Genomic DNA, 16,356 nt, shown 5'->3' on the forward strand with positions numbered 1-16,356 from the left:
AAAACTGAGTTATATATTGTAAATATATGTTATATGGTCAAGTTTCTTCAGATTAGAAATGTATAATGGAAATTTGTTTCAATTCTGAATAAAAGGAATCTTTACTTAACTGTTTGTAAAACTAGGCTTAAAAACTAATATAGAGGGGTTGGGGATTTAGCTCAGTGGTAGAGCACTTGCCTAGCAAGTGCAAGGGCCTGGGTTCAGTCCTCAGCTCTTAAAAAAAAAAAAAAAAAAAAAAAAAACTAATGTATAGTACTATAAAAGATTGATTATAAAATGTAGCTTTAAGGAGAAATTTTCAAGTTCACACAAAAAGCTATTTTAAGGATTCTCATAGCATATAAAAATATAACTTTGCAGTTAATAAGCCACAGTTGGCAAGAGAGTGGCCTTCAGGTTTAGTTATTACTTAATTCAGTTCCTTATCAATAGTGATTATGAGGTAAGAAACTTCGGGGTCTCTACAAACAGCCATCAAAGAACCAATGATCATGAGCCAAGAAGGAAATGCCATTCAAAACAACTCCCTTAGTTGGTTTGAACTTCTAGAATCTGACACTGAGCAGTTTGCTTTAGAGATATTTAAGTACAGTACAATTTTGGGTAGTTTCCTTGAAACAAGTATCTTAAATCTATGTGCACAATAAAGTTCAGGGCATGACTACATCGAAACTCTTTTGCAAAGGCAACCTCTTCAATAAAGATGGCTTCTATAGTTTAAGGGTCTAGGATCTGGTGTGATATGTTACAGGGAGATTCTGGGATAAACAGTAGTTTGGGGATTCAGGTGTGAACTGGCCCTACAGATAGCACAGATCACCAGGCTATCAACTGCATCCACTCTCATTTCTGGGTGAAAACAAGAATACACACCCCTTCGGTTGAAGAAACAACCCTGTGTGCTTAACATTCCCGGTTTCCTAGTACTTAATTGTAAGCACAAAAACCTTATGCCCTCTACAAGAAATTCCCAAGACACAGCAAACTTCACACAAGGAAAACAAAGTAGCTACCATTTTAAGTTGTATCTTGACACTTTCATACTCCTTGGGAAACACCTTGTTATACAATAAGGTTTTATTCTAATACAGCTCTGTTTTCAATCACATCTTCCATATTATAAAATGTTTGACCAACTTAAATAATATAATTACATACAAAGCATTAACAGTGGAGAAGAGACGTCAAGAGAGATAGACAGGGGAGGATATTCATTTACCATGGAAACCAGAAGTGAGATGGGAGTCAGTGAAGCAGAGAAGCTGGATGGCAGGCAAGAAATCTAGGAAGCCTGTCTAGAAGAGAGAAAAAAGGGACTTCATGACAATAAACAAAAAGTGGGGACAGAATGATTCACACCCAGAACAATGCAAGAACCTGGAAAACAAGTTTAAAATCAAGAGTAGATTCTCAATTTACAGGAAAGTGAAATGATCCAGGAAAACAGAAGAAGCAGGCAGTAAAGCACAGGCAGTGGAATTAGCAGGTCACACAAACCACTTTTAAAGAGCCTCCCAGAGATGTGGCCCCAAGTGACAGAGAGAAGGGGTGGAGAGCAGTCGGTGGTAGCAATACCAAAGGGAACCAATCATGAACAGATGCATAGCATTTCAATGACTGAAATGCATCAAGAAATGCTAGTCAAGGAAAAGACTTTGGGGTTATCTAGAAATCCAAACGTGAAGATATGGTCATGAGAGTGTAATTATATTTGAATATGGCTCTCAATATCCACACTCAACTAGTTGTACTGAGTTTCACCATTTATCCCTGTTCCCTCTAGCCGTGTACAATAACACACATCTTATATCCTCTCTGCTGCTCTAGGAGCTTCTTCTTAGCCTCTCTCCTAGGTTCTCTCCCTCTTCTTCCTTTCTCAAGTATACAGAAAGAAGATGTTCAAGGAAGGATTTGGATACGACAGGTACAACAAAGTTCAACCCCATTAGCACCCCTCTTGCCCCCTCTCCCTTCTATTCCACAGTCTCCCCTACACCCCCTAGTCTTCTTGAGACCCATAGTCCTGTCTGCCTGGTATCAAGTTCTCTGCTGAGGTACGGCTGGCCATGCCTTCTTCCTCTCAGCCAAGGCCCCTTTGAGAATGTATTGACCTGTCATGTTTCCTTCAGTCTCCTAACTCTATTTCTCACCTGCAAAGATGCTTCTTTTACAACAGATTTTGAGTTCCTCAATTCAGAGATGGTATCCTACTTTAACTATGTCTGATAAAGAGCATGCCAATATGAGCTCAATAAACATTTCCTGATCATATAAACTCATCACAAAAAGAATAATAAGAAGCCTTAAGATAAATAGAGAAACGGAATCAGTGATTCCTCAAGACAAAGTTCATATGAAAAAGGAAAAGTCCTATCTTGATATGAAGAAGGGGGAAAATGGATAATAAAACCTGAAACACAATAGGCCAGAATCAAATGCATGAAGTTCCCCGGAGCCATCCAAGGAGGAACAGTATACATATTGAAATTTTACTGTTCAAAGAGAATGTCAAAAAGGGGCAACTTCTGTTAGTACAAAAGCAGCTCCTGAATACATAAAAGAGACTTGACTCTGGCCACAAAGGAACTCTGATTGAAATTAAAGAAAGAGTCGTGAGAGATATGATTGGAGAAGTAAAAGACAGCGATCTTCTCTAACATGAAACAGGTTAAGCACTTCAAATCTGTGCTGAGGGCTGAGTTGATTATGGAGAACCAGAAGAAACACAGATGTAAAAGTTCTGAGAGAGAGGGAGAGAAGAGGGAGAAAGGGAGAGAGGGGGAGAGGGAGAGAGGGAGAGAGGGAGAGAGGGAGAGAGGGAGAGGGAGAGAGGGAGAGAGGGAGAGAGGGAGAGAGGGAGAGAGGGAGAGGGAGAGAGGGAGAGAGGGAGAGAGGGAGAGAGGGAGAGAGGGAGAGAGGGAGAGAGGGAGAGAGGGAGAGAGGGAGAGAGGGAGAGAGGGAGAGAGGGAGAGAGGGAGAGGGAGAGAGGGAGAGAGGGAGAGAGGGAGAGAGGGAGAGAGGGAGAGGGAGAGAGGGAGAGAGGGAGAGAGGGAGAGAGGGAGAGAGGGAGAGAGGGAGAGAGGGAGAGAGGGAGAGGGAGAGAGGGAGAGAGGGAGAGAGGGAGAGAGGGAGAGAGGGAGAGGGAGAGAGGGAGAGAGGGAGAGAGGGAGAGAGGGAGAGAGGGAGAGAGGGAGAGCGGGAGAGAGGGAGAGGGAGAGAGGGAGAGAGGGAGAGAGGGAGAGAGGGAGAGAGGGAGAGGGAGAGAGGGAGAGAGGGAGAGAGGGAGAGAGGGAGAGAGGGAGAGAGGGAGAGAGAGAGCGAGCAATAACCTAAGAGCTAAGACAAGAGACAAACCAAGACAAGATTTTACAGAGTAAGAGTACCCAGCAAGGTTAATGCTATCCTGGAACCAGGTATGCTACTGAGTAGCAAAGCACAAGTTAGCAAAAGCCTCCCTTCTTTCATCACAAGAATTTACATTTTGATATTAAATGCTTAAAAAGTTAAAGCATGGAGCACAGTAAAAAGATATGAAGACGGTATCTTAAACCTTCCTCTAAGTGAATGCTCCAGTTAAGCATCTTATTGTCTGTCTGTCTGTCTGTCTGTTTGTCGGTAGAAGGCAATGGTAGAGAGACGACTCATCCATTAGGAGTGCAGACCACTCTTGCACTGGACTGGAGTTAAGTTCCCAGCACTCATCTCAGGTGGCTCAAACCACCAAAAACTTCAGCTCCAGGGAATCTACAGCTGCCCTCTGTGGCCTCCAAGAGCACCACACGAGTGTACAGAAATCCACCTACTGAAACACACACACACACACACACACACACACACACACACAATTTAAAAGAGTATTTTTTTTAAATGTCTTAAGAACAAAAAGATTTTCTTATAAAAATTCCAATAAGGCCTGCCATGATTTGGCTCAGTGCCCCTGCCACAACAAGGCTGTGTCAGAGGCTTAGATGCCAGCCTCTAAGTACCATAGGAGGTATTTGATCCTTTAAGAGGTGAGGTCTACTGAAAAGAGGTCATCGGAGACAAGGACTTGAGGATATGGGGACTGTCTTAGTCAGGGTTTCTATTCCTGCATAAAACATCATGACCAAGATGCAAGTTAGGGAGAAAAGGGTTTATTCAGCTTACACTTCCAAATTGCTATTCATCACCAAAGGACGTCAGGATACAGTAGCTGATGCAGAGGCCATGGAGGGATGCTTCTTACTAGCTTGCTTCCCCTGGCTTGCTCAGCTTGCTTTCTTATAGAACCCAAGACTACCAGCCCAGGGATGGTACTACCCACAAGGGGCCCTGTCCCCAGATCACTAATTGAGAAAATGCCTTACAGCTGGATCTCATGAAGGCATTTTCTCAACTGAAGCTCCTTTCTCTGCAATAACTCCAGCTTGTGCCAAGTGGACACAAAACCAGCCAGTACACGGACCCTGGCTCCTCCTATGCCTTCCATGAGGTGAGCAGGCCTACCTCACATGCTCTCTCCTAATGTTCTATGCCCCCACTGGCCTAGAGCAACAGGGACAAGTGACAATGATTAGAACCTCAAAAATCCAAAATAAACCCTTCCTCTTCTTGAATTGATCCTCAGGTATTTGTTACAGTGACAGAACCTAATAAACACAGGTTCCAATACAGAATATATAGGGGGGCTCTTAAACAGACCAATACAGAATGACTCCCATCCAGTTTTGAAAGCAGAGAACCCACATGATAGAAAATTAAAGGAATACAGGAACTCTCTTCCAGTTTTCAAAGTATCCCCTAAAGACAGTAAGGATGTGATCCAAAGACTAGGGTATGATCTCCAGAAGTCAGGTATCTAGTGAGAAAGTGAAGCATGCAGGAGACTTAACTAAAATGAAGGGTACTAATGGTTAGTTTGTAGAATCTGCTTTCATTCCTGTTTCTCCAAGTTTCTTTAACAAGTACATCTAAACTTCTATAACACTTCATTAAACTTGTTTAGTTTAGTTAAAAGAATAGAAAAGAGACTTTTCTTTCTTTCTTTCTTTTTTTAAGCAGAGCTCAAGGATGAATTGAATGACAATTTTCTGGGGTACAGATATGGAAAACCTCCCTGCCCACCATGCTGTCTGGCACAGTGAAAGTGTTACAACCACAAGCCACCAGATAGAGTATCTTACAGATGTATGGTATCTATATTTAACCATTTTCTTCACTGTCTCATCATGGATAAGAAAAATTAAATAGAAAAGATTGAATTTAGAAGACCCTGAATTTTTTAAAAGGCTTTAATAAGAAATCACGTTTATTTTTTAACCATTTCCTACATCTCTCCTAAGTGATATTTAGTATGTTTCTTTAGCTGCAAAAAAGTAGTAGTAGATAATTTGTATTAATTTTTGTATTTTTTATTAATTATTTTATTTACATTTCAAATATTGTTTCCCTTCCTGGTGCCTCTGTACAAACTCCCCACCCCATCCCCCCTCCTCTTTGCCTCGAAGAGGGTGCTTACCCACCCATCCACCCACTCCCACTTCACCTCTCTAGCATCCCCCTTCTCTGGGGCATCAAACCTCCACAGGACGAAGCACCTCCCCTCCCACTAAAGCTAGATAAGGCAGTCCTCTGCTACATATATATTGAGAGCCACAGACTGGCTCATATAAGCTATTTGGTCAGTGTCTTAGTCCCTGGCAGCTCTGAGGAGTCTGGTTAGTTTATACTGTTGTTCTTCCTATGGGATTGCAATCCCCTTCAGCTTCTTCAGTCCTCCCCCTTAACTCTTCCATTGGGGTCCCCGAGCTCAGTCCAATGGTTGGCTGTGAGTATCTACATCTGCTTAGTCAGGTGCTGGCAGAGCCTCTTGGAGGACATTCATGCCAGGCTCCTGTCTGCAAGCAAATCTTGGTTGGCATCAGCAATCATACCAGGGTTTGGTGTCTGCACATGGGATGAATCTCAAGGTAGGGCAAAACCCCTGAATTTTTAACACACACACGGGGGGGGGGGGGAGACAGAGAGACAGAGAGACAGAGACAGAGACACAGACTTTAACTAAAATCTAGGCATGTGAAGTTGAAGACAAAGAAAGAAAAAAAAAAAAACAGCATCCCCAATTGTTAAAACCATACTAACTAAATGCATTTAATTTAACCAAATACTATCTATCCATTTTTGTACAGCAGAGTACATTCACTTCCCTTTTAAAAAATGGAAGATTTAAAGATATCCTGCCTATTGAAAAATCCACGTTAAATATCATAGGTCTGTGCTAACTAAAATGGCATAACTCTTTTAAATTCTCTCTAGGTCAAAATTTGCATTTCAAAAAAATACATATCCCAAGAAAATATATAAAAATTATATTAAATTGCATTAAAATTATGAGTTTCAAGAAAAATATAATCAAGATATTTATAAGCAAAAGCACTCAGAACCAACATTAAGAGAACCAGTAAGGATTGAAGAGATGGTTCAGTGGTTAAGATGCGTACTGATCTCTCCAGGACCTGACTTCAGTTCCCAGGACCTACCCCAGGTAGCTCTCAACTGCCTGTAACTACAACTCCAGAGGAAGAATGGAACATCCTCTTCTTGCCCCTGCAGGTACCCACACATAAGTGCATACACGGAACAATACACATAAATACAAATTAAAATTAAAGGAAACAATACTGAGAAAAATACTAATGAATGGTTTGTCAAATCTTAATGGCCCAATATACAGAAGTATATTAAGTCAATAAAAGAGGAATACATAGAAAATAAACAAAGGGTTTCATACATAACAAAAATTCAAATGATGAGAAAAGAAATACAGTTACTCAACCTTATCAATAAGCAAAGAAATGCAATATTAAAACAATAGTAAGATAGCATTTTTCATCCACAAACTACCAGATGTAAAAAAAATGACCATTATCTCAACATTCAGGTGTATTTCTCCATGTCTCAAACACAAGGCTTTTATAGCAAATGGCCTTGGTAGATAAAAGAAATCTCCCTAGGAATTAACAGCACACAGGTTTTTTGGTTTTTTGTTTGTTTGTTTGTTTTGTTTTGTTTTGTTTTGTTTTTAAAAAGGTGGTTGAACACAGTTGATCTGATAGCCATGTCTGTTACTTAATATGTAATGTGCATATGGACTAGACATATGTATATATGGACATATGTATACATGGGCATAGGTAGCTGGACTAGAAAGAGATATAGTTCACAGATCAGGAAGGGATGCACTTTCATCACACTACTCAGTATAACACAGAATTTAAAACTTACAAACTGTTTACTCTTGGAATTTTCCACTTAGTATCTTCAAACTAAGACTAACTGACACCAAGCAAAGAAACACAGAAAACAAGAAACAGCTATTCACATGCAGAAATGACTCAATAATTTCAATTATAAGAGAAATAGACGTGTAGTGTTCTAAATACCAAGAGAGGACTGGTTCAATGGTAGGTTGCTCCGACAATAATGAACCAAAAGGCCTTTAAAAGATAAGATGCCATGTGTCTCTATATAAAGACACACTCATCAGTGATTATTACTGAGGAGAAGCTGCAGAGAGCTATACCACAGGCCATATGAAACACTTACACATATTTGTATCTGGAAAGAACAAAATACTAAGCAGTGATTATGACTTACACATCTACTATATCAACACAGGAAGCTGATTCTGTTTGGGATACCTTGTTGGAATGATGAAACACAAGGGGATATCTGAGGAGAGCATCGGGCTCGCCTGGGCTGAACGCAGGCATAGAATGTCGTATGTTATCACTGATAAAGACTGACACACATGAAGACAAGATCCCCAGTCAACAGATGTGCAGACTGTGAATCAGCTTCTGTGTGGAACTACTCTACAGGGTGAATTGAGTGAGCAAAAAGAGGGTTTATAATAACAGCCATTAATTCAACTGCCCAAAGGGAAGGCAACTTTAAAAATTTCAAGAACTGGCAAGGCATTTTAGGGGGAGGGGCAAGACACAAGAGAATTCAACTGAGTGCAGTGCTACATAACCTTTAACCCCAGCTCTCAGGAGCCAAGGGCAACAAGGCCTCTAAGACAGCCCAGCCAAGGCTACACAGTGAGCTCCATCTCAACAAACACTTAAAACACAAAAGGAATCCAGCTTGCCCCCAACTAAATGTTCATTACAAAAATATCCAGTGATGTTCACAATATTCCAGACAACGTTCGAATCACTACACACTGTAAAGCTGGAGTAACAGGAGCAGCATGGTATTACCAAAGGAAGTAGGTCACCGCTATCAGTTCAGAAAGTCTGAAGTGTCCACCGTATTTAAGCACTTGTCAAGAAGAAAAAGAACAGAACTCAACAAATTACGATGAAGTCATTGGCCGGTAATAACCAAGAAGGAACAGCATTATTTATCTCATACCAAAATTGAGTAAGACAACAAACCATGGGGCACGTGCATGGCGAGGGGTGGGGGGTGGGGTGCTCACAATTCACATTATGAAAGAGCAAAGTCAGATCAGCAAAGATGGTAAATATTAACTACTCCAAAACGGAGTGGACTGGGCAATAGGACTGACTTGATAAAGCAAGACCAGGAAGAGTCTATTCAATGACCATATTTGGAAGCAAAACAGCTGTAAACAACACTGTAAGATACTCACAAGATCACAGACAATCATGGTCTTAGGCCCTAACGTCTCTGACTTTGAAATCAAAGACAGAACAGGGTTCAAAAGAGTCAAAACGTGGAACAGTAATTTTTTAAATTGGTAGGAAAGTCTGGAAACAATGGAATTCCATGAATATTCAAGCTTGCCTAATACTGAGCGCCGCTAGATAAGGCTGCACTTCCACCCAAGAACTTACTCAAGACAGAGGAGTGCGAGGAACCCTACTCTCACTAATTATGAAGGACGAGAGTGTGCAAGATAAGCAGTGTGCCTGTCTTAGGAACTCAGATGAGAGTTGTCTGCAGGAAGCAGAGGGAGCAGGTGGCTCCCAACAGAGCAGACCAGCGGGTCACAGCCAGCAAACTTCCGAATCCTTTGTGGATTGCCAGTAGAACTGATTATCAAAAGCTCTGCGACTAAGAGCACTTGGGAAACAGAGGAAATGCAGAACCAACCCCATCGCAAAACATAGTGACAAGTGGCTGGGCCCCACCCCGGACGATGGAAAAAAGGCTGCAGCCTGGCATCTCGTGGCTTGAGCCTGCCTGGACAGAAACATTCTCGCGTGAGAGGGAAGTCAGGGCTGCGCAGCCTGCAGGCCCGGTGTCTGCAGCTCTGCCGTGAGCGTGCCAGGCCCAAGAGAGTCGCGACAAGAGGCGGTGGCACCCACGTCCGGTCTCCGCCGGCACAGCAGCGAAGCACCATAGGCAAGCGTGGGCCCAGAGCCTCCGCCCCGCGCGCGCCCGGCCCCGCCCACGCCGAGGGGGACGTCGAGACCTTGAGGAGGGAGGAAGGAAGAAAGCGCCGTACCCTGCAGGGTCCGGAACTGGGCGAGCAGAGCTTCGCCACAAGCCCGCGGCGTGGGCAGCAGGAGGCTGCTCCCAGTATCCCGTGCTGCGGCCGCGGCGGCGAGCCCGGCCCAGCGCGACCCGGAAGGAAGACCGAGGCCCGGAGGCGGGGCGGGGCCTGGCGACGGGGCGGGGCCTGGCGACGGGGCGGGGCCAGGGCCGGGCTGGCTGCTGCCGGACTGCCCTGGTAGTTTGACCCGCTTAGCAAAGCCAGTGGTGAGTTAGGAATGACCGGTTTGCTCAGGGACTGGAAGTGGGTTGCAGAACCTTTACGCTCCTCATCCTTCCAAAGGTAGCCCTCCAAAAGTAATGGAGTTCTGCTGGAGCTTCTTCGGACTTGGTGACTCAACCAAGGTATTATGCAAGAAGCATTTCAGCACAGGAGCAGTAGAATGAGAACTTCTAGAGCAGAAGTTCTCAGCAAGTGCAATCCACCAATTAACAAACAAGTTCTTCAGCCTTCAGAAACAAACCTTCCCTGCAGGCTCATATCCACCTGTCCATCTGTGATGAAGATGCTGTCAAGGGTCTCTCTTAGTCTCCATTTCTTTTCAATGGACTTTTCTTGGTTGTCGTTACATTTGCCTTTTCACAAGGTATCCATTAATGAAAAACTTTAAGATTTATTTTAATTTTTTATTAATCTGTGTCTCGGTGTGCGTGCGTGTCCTGTTCGTGTGCACACATGTGTCATGCGTTCAGGTACCAAAGAGGCCAGAAGATGTCAGATACCCTGGAGCTAAAATTAAAGGCAGATGTGAGATGTCAGAAGTAGACACCGGGAACCAAAAGGTTCTCTGAAAGAGCCATCACTCCAGCACTATGTCATTTTTAAAATTCTCTTGAAGAAGCAAAATAGAAAGAGTGCTTGTTACTTTTATATTACTTTTATTTTTTATTTTATTTTTATTTTTATTTTTATTTTATTTTATTTTATTTTGGTTTTTCGAGACAGGGTTTCTCTGTGTAGTCCTGGCTGTCCTGATACTCACTCTGTAGACCAGGCTGGCCTCGAACTCAGAAATCCGCCTGACTCTGCCTCCCAAGTGCTGGGATTAAAGGCGTGTGCTACCACCGCCCGGCTTTATATTATTTTTTTTTTCCATCTCTGTGACAAAACATCACGGCCAAAACAACGTATGCAAAGAAGGTTTGAGACTTGGGATTCCAGATGGTTAAGAATCCATCACATTACATACCAGGAACATTGCAGCAAGCACCGGGTATGGTGCCACAAACAACGAAGAGCGCACATCTTCAACTGCAAACATGACGTAGGAAGAACAAAGTAGGAAATAGCCAATGGCTGACTTCCATCCGCAAAGTTATACCTCCTAAACCTCCCAGACAGAACAACTGGGAGCCACATATCGAAATGCCCCAGTATATGGAAGGTAACTCATTCAGACCACCCATGAAGCGAAACGGTTATGGTATGCCTTATAATCTGTTAACAGAAAGGGGTAACTGTACAGTCAACTTGTCTGGTCATCTCAATCTATTCATCATTTATTCTAAATAAAACTTAGGTTTAAATCATGCTCACTTATTTAAAAGTAAAAAATAAAAACCCAACCTTTTTATATTTCCTGATAAGACCTCAGTTAATGCCTATAAAGAACTCAACCCCTATTTAAACTACAGAGGTTTCTTATTCTAAAATGAAGTATGTTTTTTTTAAGCAAAGAGCAGACCTTCATTTAGTCTTTTATTCACTCTCCACATTTCTATCTTTCCTCACTATATTTATTTTTTAATTTAATTTTGATTTAATTTAATTTTACTTTTTCTTATTCCCTTTACACTGCCTCACTCCCCACTGCCTCATTCCTGGTCACCCCCCCCCCCCCCCACAATCCTTCTCCCATCCTTTCGTAAACATCTAGCAGTTTTGTTGTTTTGATATTTTATCTATTCTTTTGGTGTACGTGTTGCAGTTGGGGTGAGAAGGATTGAAACTAGGGATGCTATATTTTTTATTTCGATGTTGCTTAACATGATTGTGAAATAGACTGATTCATACTTAAGAAAAGAAAAGGCTCAGAGCAAAGTTTTCTTTCTGTGACTAAATGGAATTATCATCTCTCAGGCAAACCTCCCTCCAACCTTCTCTTCCCAAGGGCCAGGCTTTGTTTTCTGGGCAGGGGCACAATAAGGCCGAAGGGGCGGGGGAGTGATGCTTATCAGTTAGTGGTGGCCTGATTTAGTGTGTGAACTAATGCCTAGTTATTAAATGGAATGTTTTTCAGAGCTGAAAGGCATCCCACGCTGTAACGGCACTATTAAAAATAAAGTCCCAACAAGGCTTAATTGTGCATAAAGTCACCAGCTCAGCAAGTTGGTTGTGATTTGTCTGTGTTAGTTTCAAAAGTTACAATGTTCTTCTGCTGCTGCAGTAGGGAGGCGTGCACAGAAGCAGCAGGTTCAAAACTCCTCTTTGTCCCGATTCCTTGAAACACCACCTTCCCAACACTATTCCCAAATGACTTCCTTCATGAAACGTCTATCAAGTTAGATACCTTTTGGGATCATGAGCATGTGTGACCATAAAATCCTATATCAGGAAGGTAAAGGCATCACTCAAAATGAAGATGTCCCCACAGTGACTTCCTCTTAGAGCTTTCCCCATAACTTGGCCAAAATAATCTGTGAGCTCTCCTTGTGTGTGTGTGTGTGTGTGTGTGTGTGTGTTCCTTGGTATATGAATGTGCCTGTGTGTATGTGAGTGTGCCTGTGTGTGTGAGTGTGCCTGTGTGTGTGAGTGTGCCTGTGTGTGAGTGTGCCTGTGTGTGTGAGGGTGCCTCTGTGTGTGTGTGTGTGTGTGTGTGTGTGTGTTCCTTGGTATATGAATGTGCCTGTGTGTGTGAGTGTGCCTGTGTGTGTGAGTGTGCCTGTGTGTGAGTGTGCCTGTGTGTGTGAGTGTGCCTGTGTGTATGTGGCCATGTGTATGAGTGTGCCCATGTGTGTGGGTGTGCCTGTGTGTGAGTGTGCCTGGGTGTGTGCCTGTATATGTGTGTGTGTGGGGGGGGGTATGTGGCATATTGCTGAGATTAAACCATTGAACCCAGGTCATTATACACACTAGACAAGTCCTCTAAAACCAAGTCTTCCTTTTACTTTTTATTTTGAGGTAGAATTTCTCTAAGTTTCCCAAACTAGCCTTGAACTCATTCTGTACCCTAGTCAGGACTTGAGTTTGCAACCTTCCTGCCTCATCCTCACCCTCCTGAGTAGTTTGAATTACAGGCCTGCACCACCACCAAGTTTGCCCTGTGAAATCTTAAATGAAGTAACTTGTTGGAAACCAGAATTCAGGCAGTGATGATAGTTAGTGATTTGTAATATGCTAATGACCAAAGGACATGAATAATAGCCACTGATAGAAATCATTTAGTTTATGATTTCAGTATCGTACAGGTGATAAGAGCCTTTCATTTTAATATTAATCTTTCATGATATTAGCTTTAAAATAGTCATAGTAACTAATAAGAAAATCAGAATTTTAAGCAAGAAGAAAGTCATTTTTAAAAAGGTCCTCAGCTCATATTGTCCAAACCCGTTTTTTACAGACCTAGTGGCAGGCTCTGAAATTAGAAGAATTGTCCATAGCATGGTCTGCCCTGTCAATGATACCTAGTTCTCCACCTCTAAATCAAAGGGGCTCTCTGAAAATGATAACGAATTGCTTTACAATTCAATAACAACTAATCATATTTCCATATTACCGTAACCTTGAAGTAACTGTATGTAATAGTCAGAAAAATGAAATGAACTCATGAGCAGGAAGGCCTGTCTGTCCAGCCCTGCCATGTTCAGGAACCTGTGATCCTAGATAAGTTAAAACTTCTCTGAGCTTGCTGGCACTTCTGTGAAATGTGACTAACTCACAGACGCTAGAGAAATTTAAAAAAGATCATATAAATGGAAGTGCTTTGTGAGTGATAAAATAGTATGCAAATGGGTGAATATTATTAATATTTATTAAAACATGTTGAAGATCAGTAATTGAGACTCTTCAATGCAAAATGTCAGTATATATAGAGCCTTCAAGATCATTCTAGTTTAACTCTTTAAATTGTTATCAGCCACAAGAAAAGCCTAAAGCGACTCGATGATTTACAGAGATTTATGATTTACAGAGATTTAGATTTGCGGCAAGCGGCTTATAAAACTGAGACCTGGATGCCAGCCTCCTTATACTTTCTAGTGAACAATTTCTGACATATTTGATATGTGAACATGAACTAAAGTCACTAAGATGGGTTAAAACAACCTGATAAAGCTATAAGCCAAATTAGTAGAGGCCTAAAAGAAATATATTGAAAAATAAAAACATACTATGATTGTTCAGTTTTCATTTCTGCCAGTCTTTTTTTGTCTCTTTGTTTACTTAAAAACTTACCCTTAATAACGGTTCTCAGTGATTGGGTATATGATGCCCAGTGACGTGAGAGAGCATGGAGATGAGAGATAAGATACCCTAAGTCTTTTCCAAATGGCAGTTTCATCATTTAGAATGGGTGGAACCCAAAGCCAGGAAACTCAAGCCAGAAACTTCAGTGCCCTGGCTACAGTTCTCCTTCCAACTTTATCTTTATGTGGTGACACTTCTGAAAGAGTTGTATCTGCATCAATTGTGTCATCTCTTCAGAAGGACAAGGTAAACAACAGAGACATAGAGCCTTTCCACTCCTTTAAAGCTGCACTCATCAGCGGACAGTTTCAACGTAGATGCTCACACAGATCAAGGGTTTCAGTTACTCCTTGCTGTTATGTCCTCATCGGAAGATCCTTTTCATCACTGAGGATAAACCCCAAGGCCTCACACATGGCAGAAGATTACCAGAATTTTTTTTAAAAAAAATAAAAGTCTCATTGCAATGCCATAAGAAAACCTACAGACTCAACTAACCTGGGCCCATAGAGGCCCACAGAAACTGAACTGTCAATGAGGGAGCATGCATGCGACTGACCTAGGCCCTTTGCATACGTATAATGGTGCAGCTGGATCTTTATGTGAGACTCCTAACCACGGAAGCAGGGGCTGATTCTCACTCTGTTGCTTGCCTTTGGGACCCTTTCCCACTACTGGGCTGCCTCCTTTAGCCTCAATAGAAAAAGATCAGCCTAATCTTACTGCCACATAATATGCCAAGACTAGTTGATATCAATGGGCTGCCTCCTCTTATCTGAAGAGAAAGGGAGGAGTGGAGGCCACTGGGCAAAGAAAAGGGAGGAAAAACTGCAGTCAGGAGATAAATATATATATATGTGTGTGTGTGTGTGTGTGTGTGTGTGTGTGTGTGTGTGTGAATCCTTGCTTCTTTAATAAACATCAAAATATCACCAAGAATAAGCCTCCTTAAAGCCCAGGACTCTCTTGTTATTTCTTTTTTGGTTTATTATTTCACATTTAATGCCGAAAGATTTGGTTGCTCTTGAATAGGAGTTTTTCCTCCAAATTAAATGACTCACACAGGCTGTGGAACATAAAAGGGCAAGGAGCCAGGAACTGCTACAGGCTGCATTCCTTTTTGCGCCTGCTCCTGGCCTCCTGCCCCTCCAAAGCCTGCAGCTGCCAGAACAGCACAAACAGCTTGGAGATGGGCCGGATAAAATTTAATGATGGCCAGTTGGGATCAATCTGTTACGGAACCCAGCACTTTATTTACCATTTACTAAGTGCATTGCCATTCATATAATGATGGACTGCTGTAAGCTAATTTCATATTGTATGCCCTATTTCCTTAATGATGCCTATTTTTCTATAGCTTTTGATGCAGCTGAAAGAAAACCTCAATGCGGCCAACATAAGCATTTAAGAGTAGAGTTTTGACCTACGTTTCATTGAAGTCAAATCTTGATGATGGAAATCTTATTAATTACCCCCCTTGTTGCTGTGACCAAAAATGTCACAGGCAACTTAAAGGACTTGAGTGGTTTAAATTTAAAATGTCCCTTAGAGTCTCATGTATTTGGACACTTGATTCATAGTTGATGAAGCTATTGGGGATGACTATGATACCATTAGACAACAGAGCCTTAGTGGAAGAACCAGCACGTTATGGGAGGGTTTTGAAGGCTTACAACTTCACCCCATTTCCTGTTCCCTTCATTTACTTCCTGTATACAGATGAAAATGCCATAACCCATTTCCTGCTCCTGCTGCCATGCTTTCCTTGCCTGTTGCCTTCCCCACCAGGATGGATTCGATCCTCCTGGAATCACAAGCCAAAATAAACTATTCCTAAGTTACTTTTTGGCAGGGTATTCTATTACAGCAATAGAAAAGTAGCTGATACAAAGAAAACAGTTTTACACTGGCTACAGTTTGAGGTAATATATAGTAAATCATGTTAGAGGAGGCATGTAGGCTGGAGCAGAAGACGCTTAATTACATCACACATACAGCTGGAGAGCAGGATAGGATGATAAAGCTCAAGGCTCACCCCTAGTGACCCACTTTAATGGCTCTATCACCTTCCTAAAACAGTACCACCAACTAGAGACCTGGTGTTCAAACATGTGAGCCTATGGGGGTATTTCTCACTCAAACAGAGTTGTTTGGGGGAAATCAGGAGATCAGTGGTCTACTTATTTACCTTAAAAACTTGTGTTCAAGCCAGGCAATGACACAAAAATAACAAAAACCTGCTGGCCAATATCCCTAATGAGGATGGGTACAAAAATCCTCAATCAAATACTTGCAGACTGAGTACAGTTATATATTAAAAAAAAAATCATCCACAGCAATCAAAAGTTGGCTTTATTCAGGACATGCAAGGGTGGTTCAATATGTAAGTCAATACATGTAATAAATTATGTAAATTAGCTAATCATCTCAAAAGACACGGA

The 16,356-nt window shown here is 42.0% G+C and overlaps 1 protein-coding gene across 2 annotated transcripts in view; it reads right to left on the reverse strand.

Annotated features, from left to right (window-relative positions):
• Window positions 1-9,603, reverse strand: part of Fbxl4 (F-box and leucine rich repeat protein 4) — an 84,588-nt gene extending 74,985 nt beyond the window's left edge. For both annotated transcript variants that reach the window (XM_076924073.1, XM_076924074.1), the window contains exon 1: window positions 9,464-9,603. The gene's annotated coding sequence lies outside the window, so the exon portion shown is untranslated. The remainder of the gene's footprint in view (window positions 1-9,463) is intronic.
• Between the last annotated feature and the right edge of the window lie 6,753 nt (window positions 9,604-16,356).

The sequence above is a fragment of the Arvicanthis niloticus genome, chromosome 25, assembly GCF_011762505.2.
Source record: "Arvicanthis niloticus isolate mArvNil1 chromosome 25, mArvNil1.pat.X, whole genome shotgun sequence".
Taxonomy (NCBI): domain Eukaryota; kingdom Metazoa; phylum Chordata; class Mammalia; order Rodentia; family Muridae; genus Arvicanthis; species Arvicanthis niloticus.